This window comes from Haliotis cracherodii, unplaced genomic scaffold (assembly GCF_022045235.1).
Source record: "Haliotis cracherodii isolate W230 unplaced genomic scaffold, xgHalCrac1.p SCAF_33, whole genome shotgun sequence".
In the NCBI taxonomy this organism is placed as follows: domain Eukaryota; kingdom Metazoa; phylum Mollusca; class Gastropoda; order Lepetellida; family Haliotidae; genus Haliotis; species Haliotis cracherodii.
Window position 1 is genome coordinate 704853 of NW_027266290.1, and position 19367 is coordinate 724219.

General features: G+C 40.6%; 22 non-coding genes across 22 annotated transcripts; all 22 read right to left on the reverse strand.

Moving 5' to 3' along the window:
- Positions 1-3738: 3738 nt before the first annotated feature.
- On the reverse strand, positions 3739-3820 carry Trnal-uag (transfer RNA leucine (anticodon UAG)). The gene has a single exon. It is a non-coding gene; the product is annotated as a tRNA-Leu (tRNA).
- Positions 3821-4208: 388 nt separating this feature from the next.
- Positions 4209-4290, reverse strand: Trnal-uag (transfer RNA leucine (anticodon UAG)). The gene has a single exon. It is a non-coding gene; the product is annotated as a tRNA-Leu (tRNA).
- A 388-nt stretch (positions 4291-4678) lies between these two features.
- On the reverse strand, positions 4679-4760 carry Trnal-uag (transfer RNA leucine (anticodon UAG)). The gene has a single exon. It is a non-coding gene; the product is annotated as a tRNA-Leu (tRNA).
- A 387-nt stretch (positions 4761-5147) lies between these two features.
- On the reverse strand, positions 5148-5229 carry Trnal-uag (transfer RNA leucine (anticodon UAG)). The gene has a single exon. It is a non-coding gene; the product is annotated as a tRNA-Leu (tRNA).
- A 386-nt stretch (positions 5230-5615) lies between these two features.
- Positions 5616-5697, reverse strand: Trnal-uag (transfer RNA leucine (anticodon UAG)). The gene has a single exon. It is a non-coding gene; the product is annotated as a tRNA-Leu (tRNA).
- A 388-nt stretch (positions 5698-6085) lies between these two features.
- Trnal-uag (transfer RNA leucine (anticodon UAG)) lies at positions 6086-6167 on the reverse strand. The gene has a single exon. It is a non-coding gene; the product is annotated as a tRNA-Leu (tRNA).
- A 388-nt stretch (positions 6168-6555) lies between these two features.
- On the reverse strand, positions 6556-6637 carry Trnal-uag (transfer RNA leucine (anticodon UAG)). Its single transcript has one exon. It is a non-coding gene; the product is annotated as a tRNA-Leu (tRNA).
- A 387-nt stretch (positions 6638-7024) lies between these two features.
- Positions 7025-7106, reverse strand: Trnal-uag (transfer RNA leucine (anticodon UAG)). Its single transcript has one exon. It is a non-coding gene; the product is annotated as a tRNA-Leu (tRNA).
- A 387-nt stretch (positions 7107-7493) lies between these two features.
- Positions 7494-7575, reverse strand: Trnal-uag (transfer RNA leucine (anticodon UAG)). The gene has a single exon. It is a non-coding gene; the product is annotated as a tRNA-Leu (tRNA).
- Positions 7576-7961: 386 nt separating this feature from the next.
- Trnal-uag (transfer RNA leucine (anticodon UAG)) lies at positions 7962-8043 on the reverse strand. Its single transcript has one exon. It is a non-coding gene; the product is annotated as a tRNA-Leu (tRNA).
- Positions 8044-8898: 855 nt separating this feature from the next.
- Positions 8899-8980, reverse strand: Trnal-uag (transfer RNA leucine (anticodon UAG)). Its single transcript has one exon. It is a non-coding gene; the product is annotated as a tRNA-Leu (tRNA).
- Positions 8981-9367: 387 nt separating this feature from the next.
- On the reverse strand, positions 9368-9449 carry Trnal-uag (transfer RNA leucine (anticodon UAG)). The gene has a single exon. It is a non-coding gene; the product is annotated as a tRNA-Leu (tRNA).
- An 855-nt stretch (positions 9450-10304) lies between these two features.
- Positions 10305-10386, reverse strand: Trnal-uag (transfer RNA leucine (anticodon UAG)). Its single transcript has one exon. It is a non-coding gene; the product is annotated as a tRNA-Leu (tRNA).
- Positions 10387-10773: 387 nt separating this feature from the next.
- Positions 10774-10855, reverse strand: Trnal-uag (transfer RNA leucine (anticodon UAG)). The gene has a single exon. It is a non-coding gene; the product is annotated as a tRNA-Leu (tRNA).
- Positions 10856-11241: 386 nt separating this feature from the next.
- Trnal-uag (transfer RNA leucine (anticodon UAG)) lies at positions 11242-11323 on the reverse strand. The gene has a single exon. It is a non-coding gene; the product is annotated as a tRNA-Leu (tRNA).
- A 386-nt stretch (positions 11324-11709) lies between these two features.
- On the reverse strand, positions 11710-11791 carry Trnal-uag (transfer RNA leucine (anticodon UAG)). The gene has a single exon. It is a non-coding gene; the product is annotated as a tRNA-Leu (tRNA).
- Positions 11792-12178: 387 nt separating this feature from the next.
- Positions 12179-12260, reverse strand: Trnal-uag (transfer RNA leucine (anticodon UAG)). Its single transcript has one exon. It is a non-coding gene; the product is annotated as a tRNA-Leu (tRNA).
- An 856-nt stretch (positions 12261-13116) lies between these two features.
- On the reverse strand, positions 13117-13198 carry Trnal-uag (transfer RNA leucine (anticodon UAG)). The gene has a single exon. It is a non-coding gene; the product is annotated as a tRNA-Leu (tRNA).
- A 386-nt stretch (positions 13199-13584) lies between these two features.
- Positions 13585-13666, reverse strand: Trnal-uag (transfer RNA leucine (anticodon UAG)). Its single transcript has one exon. It is a non-coding gene; the product is annotated as a tRNA-Leu (tRNA).
- Positions 13667-14053: 387 nt separating this feature from the next.
- Positions 14054-14135, reverse strand: Trnal-uag (transfer RNA leucine (anticodon UAG)). The gene has a single exon. It is a non-coding gene; the product is annotated as a tRNA-Leu (tRNA).
- Positions 14136-18260: 4125 nt separating this feature from the next.
- Positions 18261-18342, reverse strand: Trnal-uag (transfer RNA leucine (anticodon UAG)). The gene has a single exon. It is a non-coding gene; the product is annotated as a tRNA-Leu (tRNA).
- A 404-nt stretch (positions 18343-18746) lies between these two features.
- Trnal-uag (transfer RNA leucine (anticodon UAG)) lies at positions 18747-18828 on the reverse strand. The gene has a single exon. It is a non-coding gene; the product is annotated as a tRNA-Leu (tRNA).
- Positions 18829-19367: the final 539 nt, after the last annotated feature.

The following is a 19367-nucleotide window of genomic DNA, read 5'->3' on the forward strand; positions in this document are numbered from 1 at the left end:
CCATTCTGATGGAAGCGCGTATAAAATGATTGCATAGCATTGTTGTATAGTGTTTTTGTCCATTTCAGGTAAAGTATCACGTACAATATCTACAATAATTTGTGAGGACATGAATTTTGGAATAACTTCAAAACAAATATGTTTAATACAAATAATTCCACTTGAAATAAACGATTGAAACATTAGAGTTTTTCCATTGAAAGTAATTAATGGATTTTTAAAAAGTGGTTGATTCATGATATCATCTACATTTTGAAGCAAGGGTCTTTTCCCTCCAGTAATTTCATTCCATGCAGATAAAAGCTCAGCATAAAATGGGCTTATGTCTTGTAAATCACCCTTATTATGTTCAAGAGATAAAACATGAATTCCCAAGTTCATTTTCAGAAGATGTGACATAAAATATAGCATTGTTTGTTTCCAAATACAATTAAGCTGGGAATTAGCAAAAGCCCTCAGCAACTTAAGTCTCAGTGCATATTTTTTAAAACACAACTTTGGTATATTCAGACCACCATCTAAACAAATACCAATACAGGTATCTGATGTTATTTTGGCAGTTTTATTGTGCCACAAGAATTTACTAAACATATGAGTAAATCTATGCTCAACCCATTGTGGGACAGGTAGTACAGTAAACGCATACCATAAGCGGGAACTCATAAGGATATTTATTACAACTGCTCTACCCTGTAGAGTAAGTTGTCTACGTAACCATGAATTTAACAATGTTTGAATTTTGTCCATTTTCTTTCTCCAATTCAACGTTTCACACATTGCTTTATCCTTGCCGAAATAAATGCCTAATATTTCAACACAATCTTTTTTGATTTTAACCGGGACGTTGATTGAACAGTCACGAAGGTTATTTTTACCCAACAACAAAACTTCTGATTTTTCGATGTTGATTTTTGCTCCCGTTCCTTCACAGTATGAGTTAACTGTGCTAAATGTTTCTTCGACGGAGTTGACATCTGAAACAGTGATTGAAGTGTCATCAGCATGTTGATATATCAAAGAATAAATGTCATTGTTGATACTTATTCCATGGATTTCAGGATTGTTCTTAACTAGGAGATTAAGTGGCTCTGACACCAAAACGTACAGCATGGAGCTCATTGGATCTCCTTGACGAACACCACGAGTTAAAGGAAAATAAGGCGTCAAATGGCCATTGCATTTAACAGAACTATGTATATCAGTATAGAGAATTTTAATCCATGAAATGAAGAAATCTCCAAAGTTAAATTTTCTGAGAATTTGAAATAAGTATTGATGTGAGACCCTGTCAAAAGCTTTCTCTTGATCTATTTTGATGAGATATGAATCATCATCATCACGATTATTTACAATGTCAATAACATCTCTTAGGGAGTGAAGGTTGTTAGCTATGTCTCTTCCTGGTACACAGCAAGATTGTTCAGGGGAGACAATTGAGGACATGACAGTTCGTAATCTTAATGACAACACTCTGGATATTAGTTTACAATCTACATTTATCAATGAAATAGGCCTGTAACATTTAATGTCTCTCTTGTCACCTTTCTTTTTATAAAATAAACTAATTATGCTCTTTTTCATGGTACGTGAAAGACTGTTTTCTTTGTGTACACAATCAACAACTTGTATGAAGAAGGGGCATAAAATGTTCCAAAACTTCAAATAAAACTCAACTGTTAGACCATCTGGGCCTGGTGATTTATTTTTCTGCATACCTTTGAGTGCCACGGTAAGCTCACTCTGAGAAATATGTACTTCGCATGAATTCCTCTCATCTTCGGAAAGCTTGTCCTTGATATTATTAACAATGTCCTGTTGTTTTTCTACATTACAGTGTTCAGCAGTGAATAAAGAGGAGTAAAATTGTTGAGCAGTATCCAAGATATCCTCTGTGTTGTTGGCTATTGTACCGTCTCCTCTGAATAATTCTTTGATCGAGTTTGCTTGCTGTTTTGTTTTTTCTAGATTTAAAAAGTATGAGGTATTTCTGTCGGAATCGAGCGTCCACTGGGCCTTTGACCTGAGAATGGCTCCTTTGCATTTGTTAATCTCGTATGTCTCCAGCTCATTTTCTATTGATTGTAAAACAGAAGATACATAGCCAGGAATGGAGGATATCTTATGATATTCTATTCTAAGCTTATTTTGAATTTTAAAATAATCAGCTTTTTCGTGATTGCTTTTTTTGGATGCATAATACCTGGAAAACTTTTTGAACTGATATTTTAAGTTATCCCACCATATCAATGGTTCAGTTTTAAGTAAAGGGCACCCTTTTGCCTCTTCTATTATTTCAGTGATCTTTTGATAGAATGTGCAATCGTCAAGAAGCTGATTATTAAAAATCCATACACCAGGACCCCTTTCTATAGGAGAAAAGTCTAACCTTGATACAACAATATTGTGATCACTCACAGAGGAATATCTAATGTAACAGTTGATCATATTTGAAATAAGGTTTCTTGAAACAAATATCAGATCGATCCGAGATTGTTTAATTACTCCTAATACAGACTGTATTCGAGAAAACTCTTTTTTGTCATAGTTCTTGTACCGCCATATATCAATTAGGTTGTTTTTGTGAAGAAAGGTGTTTAACACATTGCTACTTTGGATGTTAAATGTTGTGTTATTGGGACCTTTATCAAGTGAAGGATCAAGAATTTCATTAAAATCTCCAGCGCAAATTAAATGCTCATGATTAACCCATTTCATTAAATCATTGAAAAATAGTATTCTCTCTCTAGGATCGTTTGGGGCATACACATTTAATAAAATCACTGTTTTATTTTCAAGAGATAGAGACGCCTTTAGTAGTCTTCCATCAATGTCTTTTTCAAGCATGGCCACCTTTTCTTCAAAGTCAGGAGAGATCAAAAGAGCAACTCCTTTTCTAGCATTACCAGCATTAGAGTATAAAATTGTTCCTGGCCATAAATATTTATATTTTTCAATGAATTCATCAGACCAAAAGGTCTCCTGCAAAAAGGCAATATTGACATGGGAGTTCGTTAGTAGAGAGAATACATTTTGCATTTTTGTGACATCACGGAGTCCATTCACATTCCATGACCATGTTGTGACCATTGCAAATATAAATATGAAATGTATGTACAAACACATTGTTAGTTTATACACCGTTCTCAGACACGCCAGATATTTCTCGTCGATCGTTAACCTTTTCTTCTTTCTTCTTCTTTTGTTCATCTTTTTTACTTTCTCTCAATTTATTTTTTAAGTCATTGTTCTGAAGTACACAGTCTGTGATCTTGGGTTGTATTTTATTTCTTCTTCCTCTTTTCTTCGAAGATTTGTTTAAAACCAGCGCCTTAGACCACTCGGCCACGCTACCTATATGCTAAACGTTTCATGTAACAACGTCTTAACCTCCACACTATTCCTAAAATGGCTATTTCAGAGTATACCGTCTTTGATCATCCATCCCTCTCAGACGACCGATTAGCTCAGTAAGTTGCTAATAAGGCGGATGTCGTGGATACGATCCCCATGTCAACCACGTATATGTTTAGTTTTCTTTGACGATTTGGATAATATTTTTCAGTTATGACCAAGACTCCATATAGTCAAAAATGGAGTGGTGAAAACCTTTGGAAAGCGACATGCATCACGAACCCTTTCACTTTCTGGTAATCCTTGGTAAGAAGGCACAGGTATTTTAGTTAACCTCACAGAGGTCTTGTCTATCTTGGAAGGGATCAAGGACAAAAACAAGCCATATGGCAGCGGTGGGATTCGAACCCACGCCTCCGGAGAGACTGGTGCCTAAAACCAGCGCCTTAGACCACTCGGCCACGCTACCTATATGCTAAACGTTTCATGAAACAACGTCTTAACCTCCACACTATTTCTAAAATGTCATATTTAAGAGTATACCGTCTTCGATCATCCATCCCTCTCAGACGACCGATTAGCTCAGTAAGTTGCTAATAAGGCGGATGTCGTGGATACGATCCCCATGTCAACCACGTATATGTTTAGTTTTCTTTGACGATTTGGATAATATTTTTCAGTTATTACCAACGACTCCCTATAGTCAAAAAAGGAGTGGTGAAAACCTTTGGAAAGCGACATGCATAACGAACCCTTTCACTTTCTGGTAATCCTTGGCAAGAAGGCACAGGTATTTTAGTTAACCTCACAGAGGTCTTGTCTATCTTTGAAGGGATCAAGGACAAAAACAAACCATATGGCAGCGGTGGGATTCGAACCCACGCCTCCGGAGAAACTGGTGCCTAAAACCAGCGCCTTAGACCACTCGGCCACGCTACCTATATGCTAAACGTTTCATGAAACAACGTCTTAACCTCCACACTATTCCTAAAATGGCATGTTTAAGAGTATACCGTCTTTGATCATCCATCCCTCTCAGACGACCGATTAGCTCAGTAAGTTGCTAATATGGCGGATGTCGTGGATACGATCCCCATGTCAACCACGTATATGTTGAATTTTCTTTGACGATTTGGATAATATTTTTCAGTTATGACCAAGACTCCATATCGTCAATAAATGGAGTGGTGAAAACCTTTGGAAAGCGACATGCATCACGAACCCTTTCACTTTCTGGTAATCCTTGGTAAGAAGGCACAGGTATTTTAGTTAACCTCACAGAGGTCTTGTCTATCTTGGAAGGGATCAAGGACAAAAACAAGCCATATGGCAGCGGTGGGATTCGAACCCACGCCTCCGGAGAGACTGGTGCCTAAAACCAGCGCCTTAGACCACTCGGCCACGCTACCTATATGCTAAACGTTTCATGAAACAACGTCTTAACCTCCACACTATTTCTAAAATGTCATATTTAAGAGTATACCGTCTTTGATCATCCATCCCTCTCAGACGACCGATTAGCTCAGTAAGTTGCTAATAAGGCGGATGTCGTGGATACGATCCCCATGTCAACCACGTATATGGTGAGTTTTTTTTGACAATTTGGATAATATTTTTCAGTTATGACCAAGACTCCCTATAGTCAAAAATGGAGTGGTGAAAACCTTTGGAAAGGGACATGCATCACGAGCCCTTTCACTTTCTGGTAATCCTTGGCAAGAAGGCACAGGTATTTTAGTTAACCTCACAGAGGTCTTGTCTATCTTGGAAGGGATCAAGGACAAAAACAAACCATATGGCAGCGGTGGGATTCGAACCCACGCCTCCGGAGAGACTGGTGCCTAAAACCAGCGCCTTAGACCACTCGGCCACGCTACCTATATGCTAAACGTTTCATGTAACAACGTCTTAACCTCCACACTATTCCTAAAATGGCTATTTCAGAGTATACCGTCTTTGATCATCCATCCCTCTCAGACGACCGATTAGCTCAGTAAGTTGCTAATAAGGCGGATGTCGTGGATACGATCCCCATGTCAACCACGTATATGTTTAGTTTTCTTTGACGATTTGGATAATATTTTTCAGTTATGACCAAGACTCCATATAGTCAAAAATGGAGTGGTGAAAACCTTTGGAAAGCGACATGCATCACGAACCCTTTCACTTTCTGGTAATCCTTGGTAAAAAGGCACAGGTATTTTAGTTAACCTCACAGAGGTCTTGTCTATCTTGGAAGGGATCAAGGACAAAAACAAGCCATATGGCAGCGGTGGGATTCGAACCCACGCCTCCGGAGAGACTGGTGCCTAAAACCAGCGCCTTAGACCACTCGGCCACGCTACCTATATGCTAAACGTTTCATGAAACAACGTCTTAACCTCCACACTATTTCTAAAATGTCATATTTAAGAGTATACCGTCTTCGATCATCCATCCCTCTCAGACGACCGATTAGCTCAGTAAGTTGCTAATAAGGCGGATGTCGTGGATACGATCCCCATGTCAACCACGTATATGTTTAGTTTTCTTTGACGATTTGGATAATATTTTTCAGTTATTACCAACGACTCCCTATAGTCAAAAAAGGAGTGGTGAAAACCTTTGGAAAGCGACATGCATAACGAACCCTTTCACTTTCTGGTAATCCTTGGCAAGAAGGCACAGGTATTTTAGTTAACCTCACAGAGGTCTTGTCTATCTTTGAAGGGATCAAGGACAAAAACAAACCATATGGCAGCGGTGGGATTCGAACCCACGCCTCCGGAGAAACTGGTGCCTAAAACCAGCGCCTTAGACCACTCGGCCACGCTACCTATATGCTAAACGTTTCATGAAACAACGTCTTAACCTCCACACTATTCCTAAAATGGCATGTTTAAGAGTATACCGTCTTTGATCATCCATCCCTCTCAGACGACCGATTAGCTCAGTAAGTTGCTAATAAGGCGGATGTCGTGGATACGATCCCCATGTCAACCACGTATATGTTGAATTTTCTTTGACGATTTGGATAATATTTTTCAGTTATGACCAAGACTCCATATCGTCAATAAATGGAGTGGTGAAAACCTTTGGAAAGCGACATGCATCACGAACCCTTTCACTTTCTGGTAATCCTTGGTAAGAAGGCACAGGTATTTTAGTTAACCTCACAGAGGTCTTGTCTATCTTGGAAGGGATCAAGGACAAAAACAAGCCATATGGCAGCGGTGGGATTCGAACCCACGCCTCCGGAGAGACTGGTGCCTAAAACCAGCGCCTTAGACCACTCGGCCACGCTACCTATATGCTAAGCGTTTCATGAAACAACGTCTTAACCTCCACACTATTTCTAAAATGTCATATTTAAGAGTATACCGTCTTCGATCATCCATCCCTCTCAGACGACCGATTAGCTCAGTAAGTTGCTAATAAGGCGGATGTCGTGGATACGATCCCCATGTCAACCACGTATATGGTGAGTTTTTTTTGACAATTTGGATAATATTTTTCAGTTATGACCAAGACTCCCTATAGTCAAAAATGGAGTGGTGAAAACCTTTGGAAAGGGACATGCATCACGAACCCTTTCACTTTCTGGTAATCCTTGGCAAGAAGGCACAGGTATTTTAGTTAACCTCACAGAGGTCTTGTCTATCTTGGAAGGGATCAAGGACAAAAACAAACCATATGGCAGCGGTGGGATTCGAACCCACGTTTCCACAGAGACTGGTGCCTAAAACCAGCGCCTTAGACCACTCGGCCACGCTACCTATATGCTAAACGTTTCATGTAACAACGTCTTAACCTCCACACTATTCCTAAAATGGCATATTTATGAGTATACCCTCTTTTATCATCCATCCGTCTCAGACGACCGATTAGCTCAGTAAGTTGCTAATAAGGCGGATGTCGTGGATACGATCCCCATGTCAACCACGTATATGTTTAGTTTTCTTTGACGATTTGGATAATATTTTTCAGTTATGACCAAGACTCCCTATAGTCAAAAATGGAGTGGTGAAAACCTTTGGAAAGCGACATGCATAACGAACCCTTTCACTTTCTGGTAATCCTTGGCAAGAAGGCACAGGTATTTTAGTTAACCTCACAGAGGTCTTGTCTATCTTGGAAGGGATCAAGGACAAAAACAAACCATATGGCAGCGGTGGGATTCGAACCCACGCCTCCGTAGAGACTGGTGCCTAAAACCAGCGCCTTAGACCACTCGGCCACGCTACCTATATGCTAAACGTTTCATGAAACAACGTCTTAACCTCCACACTATTCCTAAAATGGCTATTTAAGAGTATACCGTCTTTGATCATCCATCCCTCTCAGACGACCGATTAGCTCAGTAAGTTGCTAATAAGGCGGATGTCGTGGATACGATCCCCATGTCAACCACGTATATGTTGAGTTTTCTTTGACGATTTGGATAATATTTTTCAGTTATGACCAAGACTCCATATAGTCAAAAAAGGAGTGGTGAAAACCTTTGGAAAGCGACATGCATCACGAACCCTTTCACTTTCTGGTAATCCTTGGTAAGAAGGCACAGGTATTTTAGTTAACCTCACAGAGGTCTTGTCTATCTTGGAAGGGATCAAGGACAAAAACAAACCATATGGCAGCGGTGGGATTCGAACCCACGCCTCCGAAGAGACTGGTGCCTAAAACCAGCGCCTTAGACCACTCGGCCACGCTACCTATATGCTAAACGTTTCATGAAACAACGTCTTAACCTCCACACTATTCCTAAAATGGCATATTTAAGAGTATACCGTCTTTGATCATCCATCCCTCTCAGACGACCGATTAGCTCAGTAAGTTGCTAATAAGGCGGATGTCGTGGATACGATCCCCATGTCAACCACGTATATGTTTAGTTTTCTTTGACGATTTGGATAATATTTTTCAGTTATGACCAAGACTCCCTATAGTCAAAAATGGAGTGGTGAAAACCTTTGGAAAGGGACATGCATCACGAACCCTTTCACTTTCTGGTAATCCTTGGCAAGAAGGCACAGGTATTTTAGTTAACCTCACAGAGGTCTTGTCTATCTTGGAAGGGATCAAGGACAAAAACAAACCATATGGCAGAGTTGGGATTCGAACCCACGTTTCCACAGAGACTGGTGCCTAAAACCAGCGCCTTAGACCACTCGGCCACGCTACCTATATGCTAAACGTTTCATGTAACAACGTCTTAACCTCCACACTATTCCTAAAATGGCATATTTATGAGTATACCCTCTTTTATCATCCATCCCTCTCAGACTACCGATTAGCTCAGTAAGTTGCTAATAAGGCGGATGTCGTGGATACGATCCCCATGTCAACCACGTATATGTTTAGTTTTCTTTGACGATTTGGATAATATTTTTCAGTTATGACCAAGACTCCCTATAGTCAAAAATGGAGTGGTGAAAACCTTTCGAAACTGACATGCATAACGAACCCTTTCACTTTCTGGTAATCCTTGGCAAAAAGGCACATGTATTTTAGTTAACCTCACAGAGGTCTTGTCTATCTTGGAAGGGATCAAGGACAAAACAAACCATATGGCAGCGGTGGGATTCGAACCCACGCCTCCGGAGAGACTGGTGCCTAAAACCAGCACCTTAGACCACTCGGCCACGCTACCTATATGCTAAACGTTTCATGAAACAACGTCTTAACCTCCACACTAATCCTAAAATGTCATATTTAAGAGTGTACCGTCTTCGATCATCCATCCCTCTCAGACGACCCATTAGCTCAGTAAGTTGCTAATAAGGCGGATGTCGTGGATACAATCCCCATGTCAACCACGTATATGTTTAGTTTTCTTTGACGATTTGGATAATATTTTTCAGCTATGACCAAGACTCCCTATAGTCAAAAATGGAGTGGTGAAAACCTTTCGAAACTGACATGCATAACGAACCCTTTCACTTTCTGGTAATCCTTGGCAAAAAGGCACATGTATTTTAGTTAACCTCACAGAGGTCTTGTCTATCTTGGAAGGGATCAAGGACAAAAACAAACCATATGGCAGCGGTGGGATTCGAACCCACGCCTCCGAAGAGACTGGTGCCTAAAACCAGCACCTTAGACCACTCGGCCACGCTACCTATATGCTAAACGTTTCATGAAACAACGTCTTAACCTCCACACTATTCCTAAAATGGCATATTTAAGAGTATACCGTCTTTGATCATCCATCCCTCTCAGACGACCGATTAGCTCAGTAAGTTGCTAATAAGGCGGATGTCGTGGATACGATCCCCATGTCAACCACGTATATGTTTAGTTTTCTTTGACGATTTGGATAATATTTTTCAGTTATGACCAAGACTCCCTATAGTCAAAAATGGAGTGGTGAAAACCTTTGGAAAGGGACATGCATCACGAACCCTTTCACTTTCTGGTAATCCTTGGCAAGAAGGCACAGGTATTTTAGTTAACCTCACAGAGGTCTTGTCTATCTTGGAAGGGATCAAGGACAAAAACAAACCATATGGCAGAGTTGGGATTCGAACCCACGTTTCCACAGAGACTGGTGCCTAAAACCAGCGCCTTAGACCACTCGGCCACGCTACCTATATGCTAAACGTTTCATGTAACAACGTCTTAACCTCCACACTATTTCTAAAATGGCATATTTATGAGTATACCCTCTTTTATCATCCATCCCTCTCAGACTACCGATTAGCTCAGTAAGTTGCTAATAAGGCGGATGTCGTGGATACGATCCCCATGTCAACCACGTATATGTTTAGTTTTCTTTGACGATTTGGATAATATTTTTCAGTTATGACCAAGACTCCCTATAGTCAAAAATGGAGTGGTGAAAACCTTTCGAAACTGACATGCATAACGAACCCTTTCACTTTCTGGTAATCCTTGGCAAAAAGGCACATGTATTTTAGTTAACCTCACAGAGGTCTTGTCTATCTTGGAAGGGATCAAGGACAAAACAAACCATATGGCAGCGGTGGGATTCGAACCCACGCCTCCGGAGAGACTGGTGCCTAAAACCAGCACCTTAGACCACTCGGCCACGCTACCTATATGCTAAACGTTTCATGAAACAACGTCTTAACCTCCACACTAATCCTAAAATGTCATATTTAAGAGTGTACCGTCTTCGATCATCCATCCCTCTCAGACGACCCATTAGCTCAGTAAGTTGCTAATAAGGCGGATGTCGTGGATACAATCCCCATGTCAACCACGTATATGTTTAGTTTTCTTTGACGATTTGGATAATATTTTTCAGTTATGACCAAGACTCCCTATAGTCAAAAATGGAGTGGTGAAAACCTTTGGAAAGCGACATGCATCACGAACCCTTTCACTTTCTGGTAATCCTTGGTAAGAAGGCACAGGTATTTTAGTTAACCTCACAGAGGTCTTGTCTATCTTGGAAGGGATCAAGGACAAAAACAAGCCATATGGCAGCGGTGGGATTCGAACCCACGCCTCCGGAGAGACTGGTGCCTAAAACCAGCGCCTTAGACCACTCGGCCACGCTACCTATATGCTAAACGTTTCATGAAACAACGTCTTAACCTCCACACTAATCCTAAAATGTCATATTTAAGAGTATACCGTCTTTGATCATCCATCCCTCTCAGACGACCGATTAGCTCAGTAAGTTGCTAATAAGGCGGATGTCGTGGATACGATCCCCATGTCAACCACGTATATGTTTAGTTTTCTTTGACGATTTGGATAATATTTTTCAGTTATGACCAAGACTCCCTATAGTCAAAAAGGAGTGGTGAAAACCTTTGGAAACTGACATGCATAACGAACCCTTTCACTTTCTGGTAATCCTTGGCAAAAAGGCACAGGTATTTTAGTTAACCTCATAGAGGTCTTGTCTATCTTGGAAGGGATCAAGGACAAAAACAAACCATATGGCAGAGTTGGGATTCGAACCCACGCCTCCGGAGAGACTGGTGCCTAAAACCAGCGCCTTAGACCACTCGGCCACGCTACCTATATGCTAAACGTTTCATGAAACAACGTCTTAACCTCCACACTATTCCTAAAATGGCTATTTAAGAGTATACCGTCTTTGATCATCCATCCCTCTCAGACGACCGATTAGCTCAGTAAGTTGCTAATAAGGCGGATGTCGTGGATACGATCCCCATGTCAACCACGTATATGTTTAGTTTTCTTTGACGATTTGGATAATATTTTTCAGTTATGACCAAGACTCCCTATAGTCAAAAAAGGAGTGGTGAAAACCTTTGGAAAGCAACATGCATCACGAACCCTTTCACTTTCTGGTAATCCTTGGTAAGAGGGCACAGGTATTTTAGTTAACCTCACAGAGGTCTTGTCTATCTTGGAAGGGATCAAGGACAAAAACAAGCCATATGGCAGCGGTGGGATTCGAACCCACGCCTCCGGAGAGACTGGTGCCTAAAACCAGCGCCTTAGACAACTCGGCCACGCTACCTATATGCTAAACGTTTCATGAAACAACGTCTTAACCTTCACACTATTCCTAAAATGGCATGTTTAAGAGTATACCGTCTTTGATCATCCATCCCTCTCAGACGACCGATTAGCTCAGTAAGTTGCTAATAAGGCGGATGTCGTGGATACGATCCCCATGTCAACCACGTATATGTTTAGTTTTCTTTGACGATTTGGATAATATTTTTCAGTTATGACCAAGACTCCCTATAGTCAAAAAAGGAGTGGTGAAAACCTTTGGAAAGCGACATGCATCACGAACCCTTTCACTTTCTGGTAATCCTTGGTAAGAAGGCACAGGTATTTTAGTTAACCTCACAGAGGTCTTGTCTATCTTGGAAGGGATCAAGGACAAAAACAAGCCATATGGCAGCGGTGGGATTCGAACCCACGCCTCCGGAGAGACTGGTGCCTAAAACCAGCGCCTTAGACCACTCGGCCACGCTACCTATATGCTAAGCGTTTCATGAAACAACGTCTTAACCTCCACACTAATCCTAAAATGTCATATTTAAGAGTATACCGTCTTTGATCATCCATCCCTCTCAGACGACCGATTAGCTCAGTAAGTTGCTAATAAGGCGGATGTCGTGGATACGATCCCCATGTCAACCACGTATATGGTGAGTTTTTTTTGACAATTTGGATACTATTTTTCAGTTATGACCAAGACTCCCTATAGTCAAAAATGGAGTGGTGAAAACCTTTGGAAAGCGACATGCATCACGAACCCTTTCACTTTCTGGTAATCCTTGGCAAGAAGGCACAGGTATTTTAGTTAACCTCACAGAGGTCTTGTCTATCTTGGAAGGGATCAAGGACAAAAACAAACCATATGGCAGAGTTGGCATTCGAACCCACGTTTCCACAGAGACTGGTGCCTAAAACCAGCGCCTTAGACCACTCGGCCACGCTACCTATATGCTAAACGTTTCATGTAACAACGTCTTAACCTCCACACTATTCCTAAAATGGCATATTTATGAGTATACCCTCTTTTATCATCCATCCCTCTCAGACGACCGATTAGCTCAGTAAGTTGCTAATAAGGCGGATGTCGTGGATAGGATCCCCATGTCAACCACGTATATGTTTAGTTTTCTTTGACGATTTGGATAATATTTTTCAGTTATGACCAAGACTCCCTATAGTCAAAAAAGGAGTGGTGAAAACCTTTGGAAAGCGACATGCATAACGAACCCTTTCACTTTCTGGTAATCCTTGGTAAGAAGGCACAGGTATTTTAGTTAACCTCACAGAGGTCTTGTCTATCTTGGAAGGGATCAAGGACAAAAACAAACCATATGGCAGCGGTGGGATTCGAACCCACGCCTCCGGAGAGACTGGTGCCTAAAACCAGCGCCTTAGACCACTCGGCCACGCTACCTATATGCTAAACGTTTCATGAAACAACGTCTTAACCTCCACACTATTCCTAAAATGGCTATTTAAGAGTATACCGTCTTTGATCATCCATCCCTCTCAGACGACCGATTAGCTCAGTAAGTTGCTAATAAGGCGGATGTCGTGGATACGATCCCCATGTCAACCACGTATATGTTTAGTTTTCTTTGACGATTTGGATAATATTTTTCAGTTATGACCAAGACTCCCTATAGTCAAAAATGGAGTGTTGAAAATCTTTGGAAAGCGACATGCATAACGAACCCTTTCACTTTCTGGTAATCCTTGGTAAGAAGGCACAGGTATTTTAGTTAACCTCACAGAGGTCTTGTCTATCTTGGAAGGGATCAAGGACAAAAACAAGCCATATGGCAGCGGTGGGATTCGAACCCACGCCTCCGGAGAGACTGGTGCCTAAAACCAGCGCCTTAGACCACTCGGCCACGCTACCTATATGCTAAACGTTTCATGAAACAACGTCTTAACCTCCACACTATTCCTAAAATGGCATATTTAAGAGTATACCGTCTTTGATCATCCATCCCTCTCAGACGACCGATTAGCTCAGTAAGTTGCTAATAAGGCGGATGTCGTGGATACGATCCCCATGTCAACCACGTATATGTTGAGTTTTCTTTGACGATTTGGATAATATTTTTCAGTTATGACCAAGACTCCCTATAGTCAAAAATGGAGTGGTGAAAACCTTTGGAAAGCGACATGCATCACGAACCCTTTCACTTTCTGGTAATCCTTGGTAAGAAGGCACAGGTATTTTAGTTAACCTCACAGAGGTCTTGTCTATCTTGGAAGGGATCAAGGACAAAAACAAGCCATATGGCAGCGGTGGGATTCGAACCCACGCCTCCGGAGAGACTGGTGCCTAAAACCAGCGCCTTAGACCACTCGGCCACGCTACCTATATGCTAAGCGTTTCATGAAACAACGTCTTAACCTCCACACTAATCCTAAAATGTCATATTTAAGAGTATACCGTCTTTGATCATCCATCCCTCTCAGACGACCGATTAGCTCAGTAAGTTGCTAATAAGGCGGATGTCGTGGATACGATCCCCATGTCAACCACGTATATGGTGAGTTTTTTTTGACAATTTGGATAATATTTTTCAGTTATGACCAAGACTCCCTATAGTCAAAAATGGAGTGGTGAAAACCTTTGGAAAGCGACATGCATCACGAACCCTTTCACTTTCTGGTAATCCTTGGCAAGAAGGCACAGGTATTTTAGTTAACCTCACAGAGGTCTTGTCTATCTTGGAAGGGATCAAGGACAAAAACAAACCATATGGCAGAGTTGGCATTCGAACCCACGTTTCCACAGAGACTGGTGCCTACAGGTTACACACAACCAAATGTTTTCCCATAGACTTCTATAGTAACGTTATGATTTTTTTTTAAATAACTAAGCATTCAACAGCTATTACCTGTACGTGTGTGCACAGTTTGGCCTTAGAGCAGCAATAAAAAAAATAAAAATGACTAGCTTAGTCAGCTCCTTTTCCGAGTACCGGAAGCTAAACACACCACCCCCAGTTTCGCACCAAATGTCACCTACTTGAAAATAGCTGTGGTCACATTCAGCATAAGTCATCATGTTGAAAAAGACAGTACTAAATATAGAAAAACATGGTCAGTTTTAATAACTGGATGGATGTACATTTGAAAGACATAAAAATCTTACAGAATATCCTCCAATCACAGCCTGCAGATATCTCTCGATCTGCACTGAAGGCTCCCTACGAAAACCGCACTCTCCAAACTGGTACTGATTTGGTGTAGTAGAACCTGTAGACAAATCAGAATATATTTGCACTTGTCAAATCTGTGATTTATATATTGTATATATATGTAGCTTCTCAGAAAAAAAATGGAAATTGGATTAAACTTCACTACTTGTTCCTATCCAGCATGTCTATATGGCACCAGAATACATAGTTTTGATGCACAGAAAGAGTTGTGAGAGTTTAATGATGTACACTTCATCAATGTTTTACAAAAGGTATTTCTGTATTAATAAAGAAGTGTTTACCTTCATGCACTGACCATGGAAGTTCATTTATATTTCATAAAAGATGGTGGTCAGGGGTCAATTCTATAAATGATTGAGGCTGCATAGATCATATCACCCAAAAATATTTTTTCGACTAAAAAAATTGAAAAAATCTTTAAACCTCAAAACCAGTTACAATACATATTTAAAAATGAGTAGTGGTCTGTTGTTTGCCTTCCTTTGCTGACATCATCAGAACATAGCAGAGTCTGCTACATTCATGGAATATGGTTTTGACACTCATGACATGATGCGATTGATATTGTTTGAGATTGCTCGAACTTACACCATCCATTGTTTATATAATTAAACACTCAAATGGCTGTCAGCATTTGGTAAATCATCTATGGAGGGGCTATCACAAATGTTTGTGCTTTCATATACTCCAAAAATCAAAAGTATAATCCTCTATGATATAGGCTGATGACATAAGTACACATGGAAAGGAATCAGAAAAAAATCTCAAAATTGGACAGAGAGCATGGAATTCAGGCCAACAATAAGCAAGGGACACATTAAGCAGCTTTAAAGTCATCATATATGTAAGGCTGGATAATGAACTTTACCAGAAAATAGGAAGTAAAGGGGTGCATTGTTAACAGCAATCTCAAACACTGACCAGTGAACCATACCGCCTATTAAAGCCGAGAAATTGAAATGGACCCTCAAGTAGAAAAAAGCTTGTTGAAACCACAACATGGAAGGAAATTACACTTAACTCTATTGATTTATTTAGTTAAGACTTTAAAATACTCACAGGACATCAAACATTCTTACTGTTTAATGTTTCAAGGTGGCTAAACTTGCTTATTTCAGTTATTTGCCAGTTTCAATGAAACAAAGTTAAAATTCCATATAATTTTGAAAATGTACAGCTTATCCTGACATAAATGTAATTCTTTTTATTCACAATTAACAGTGTCATGCAATACCAGCTTAAAATAGTGTTTCTCTCCAATAATTTATGGGTTTATAGGGGAATGAAAGATACAATGCATTTTACTAAACAGGGGAGATAATTTAGCTTTGTCGAACACTATCACATTCTTTACAGATGATTTCAGAACCATAATGTTACATTCCAAAAGAGCCAGTGGATATTTTTTTCATCTAAGCAGGTTCTGGGACTGGTGTATAGCCCTTACTTCATGTTTGCAAACTAAAAAACTGCACAGTAAGGCATTAAGGGAGCACTGTCAGAAATGTCTAGTGCATGAGGGTGATCTTATTATGGCACTTGATAGTGAGCAACAGAGGGGCCTCAAGTGGACTGGGGTTCTTAAATGTACTTACTATACCTACATGTCCAAGTTCCACAACTTCTACAAGGTAATAAAGCGCAGCGAGGCAAAACAAGGGTTGTCGATCACACACTGCCAACACCGGACTTCGGATCAGCTTCTCCAAATGCCAAATATGATGTCGAAACTCCTACTTCTTCTGCGTGAGTGCACATATACCTCCCCAGTCAACATCAGGCATGTGAAAAGCTGAAAAAAGTGTTCAGACAATATCAAATGGCAAACCAGTTTGGATATAACAGCCAGGAGTCAGTTCTTGAGGGGACAAAATAATTATTTGAAAGTTATATGAGTGAAAAATAAGTCTGTTTTAAGAAACTCAATAGAAAAATAGCATCATTCATTCACACAAGAGCACCTAACAGAAAGACATATTGGTATGCTACATTGTTTACTATAAATAAGGGGATGTTTGACATATTCTGCTGTCAGCAGTGTACATGCTTCATATTCAAGATAACGGCATCGCGTAACTTGACTGGCAAGCGATTGACACAAGGCAGAAATTGTTGTGGCAGTGGTGACTTTATCCTAATTTGTTGTCAAATTCATCAGTTTCAACAAATTCAGAAGGCAGGAGGAGGGTTTGTTGGACAGAGGTACCCTGGGGGGTTCGTGCTGAGTTCGACCACAATACGAAGCAACATTCATTTCCAGCCCATCCAAATGCTCCATTCAACCCAAAATGTCCCCAACTTCACTGTCATTATTTTTAAATTTGCCTCCATGGTGTATCCATGGTGAATTATAAACAGAAAAGCATGTAAAGTATGAATTACTGAAATGTGCACTCACCCTACAGGTTACACACAACCAAATGTTTTCCCATAGACTTCTATAGTAACGTTATGATTTTTTTTTAAATAACTAAGCATTCAACAGCTATTACCTGTACGTGTGTGCACAGTTTGGCCTTAGAGCAGCAATAAAAAAAATAAAAATGACTAGCTTAGTCAGCTCCTTTTCCGAGTACCGGAAGCTAAACACACCACCCCCAGTTTCGCACCAAATGTCACCTACTTGAAAATAGCTGTGGTCACATTCAGCATAAGTCATCATGTTGAAAAAGACAGTACTAAATATAGAAAAACATGGTCAGTTTTAATAACTGGATGGATGTACATTTGAAAGACATAAAAATCTTACAGAATATCCTCCAATCACAGCCTGCAGATATCTCTCGATCTGCACTGAAGGCTCCCTACGAAAACCGCACTCTCCAAACTGGTACTGATTTGGTGTAGTAGAACCTAAAACCAGCGCCTTAGACCACTCGGCCACGCTACCTATATGCTAAACGTTTCATGTAACAACGTCTTAACCTCCACACTATTCCTAAAATGGCATATTTATGAGTATACCCTCTTTTATCATCCATCCGTCTCAGACGACCGATTAGCTCAGTAAGTTGCTAATAAGGCGGATGTCGTGGATACGATCCCCATGTCAACCACGTATATGTTTAGTTTTCTTTGACGATTTGGATAATATTTTTCAGTTATGACCAAGACTCCCTATAGTCAAAAATGGAGTGGTGAAAACCTTTGGAAACTGACATGTATAACGAACCCTTTCACTTTCTGGTAATCCTTGGCAAAAAGGCACAGGTATTTTAGTTAACCTCACAGAGGTCTTGTCTATCTTTGAAGGGATCAAGGACAAAACAAACCATATGGCAGCGGTGGGATTCGAACCCACGCCTCCGGAGAGACTGGTGCCTAAAACCAGCGCCTTAGACCACTCGGCCACGCTACCTATATGCTAAACGTTTCATGAAACAACGTCTTAACCTCCACACTATTCCTAAAATGGCATGTTTAAGAGTATACCGTCTTTGATCATCCATCCCTCTCAGACGACCGATTAGCTCAGTAAGTTGCTAATAAGGCGGATGTCGTGGATACGATCCCCATGTCAACCACGTATATGTTTAGTTTTCTTTGACGATTTGGATAATATTTTTCAGTTATGACCAAGACTCCCTATAGTCAAAAAAGGAGTGGTGAAAACCTTTGGAAAGCGACATGCATCACGAACCCTTTCACTTTCTGGTAATCCGATCAAAGACGGTAATCCTTGGCAAAAAGGCACAGGTATTTTAGTTAACCTCACAGAGGTCTTGTCTATCTTTGAAGGGATCAAGGACAAAAGAAACCATATGGCAGCGGTGGGATTCGAACCCAAGCCTCCGGAGAGACTGGTGCCTAAAACCAGTGCCTTAGACCACTCGGCCACGCTACCTATATGCTAAACGTTTCATGAAACAACGTCTTAACCTCCACACTATTCCTAAAATGGCTATTTAAGAGTATACCGTCTTTGATCATCCATCCCTCTCAGACGACCGATTAGCTCAGTAAGTTGCTAATAAGGCGGATGTCGTGGATACGATCCCCATGTCAACCACGTATATGTTTAGTTTTCTTTGACGATTTGGATAATATTTTTCAGTTATGACCAAGACTCCCTATAGTCAAAAATGGAGTGGTGAAAACCTTTGGAAAGCGACATGCATCACGAACCCTTTCACTTTCTGGTAATCCTTGGCAAGAAGGCACAGGTATTTTAGTTAACCTCACAGAGGTCTTGTCTATCTTGGAAGGGATCAAGGACAAAAACAAACCATATGGCATAGTTGGGATTCGAACCCACGTTTCCACAGAGACTGGTGCCTAAAACCAGCGCCTTAGACCACTCGGCCACGCTACCTATATGCTAAACGTTTCATGTAACAACGTCTTAACCTCCACACTATTCCTAAAATGGCATCTTTATGAGTA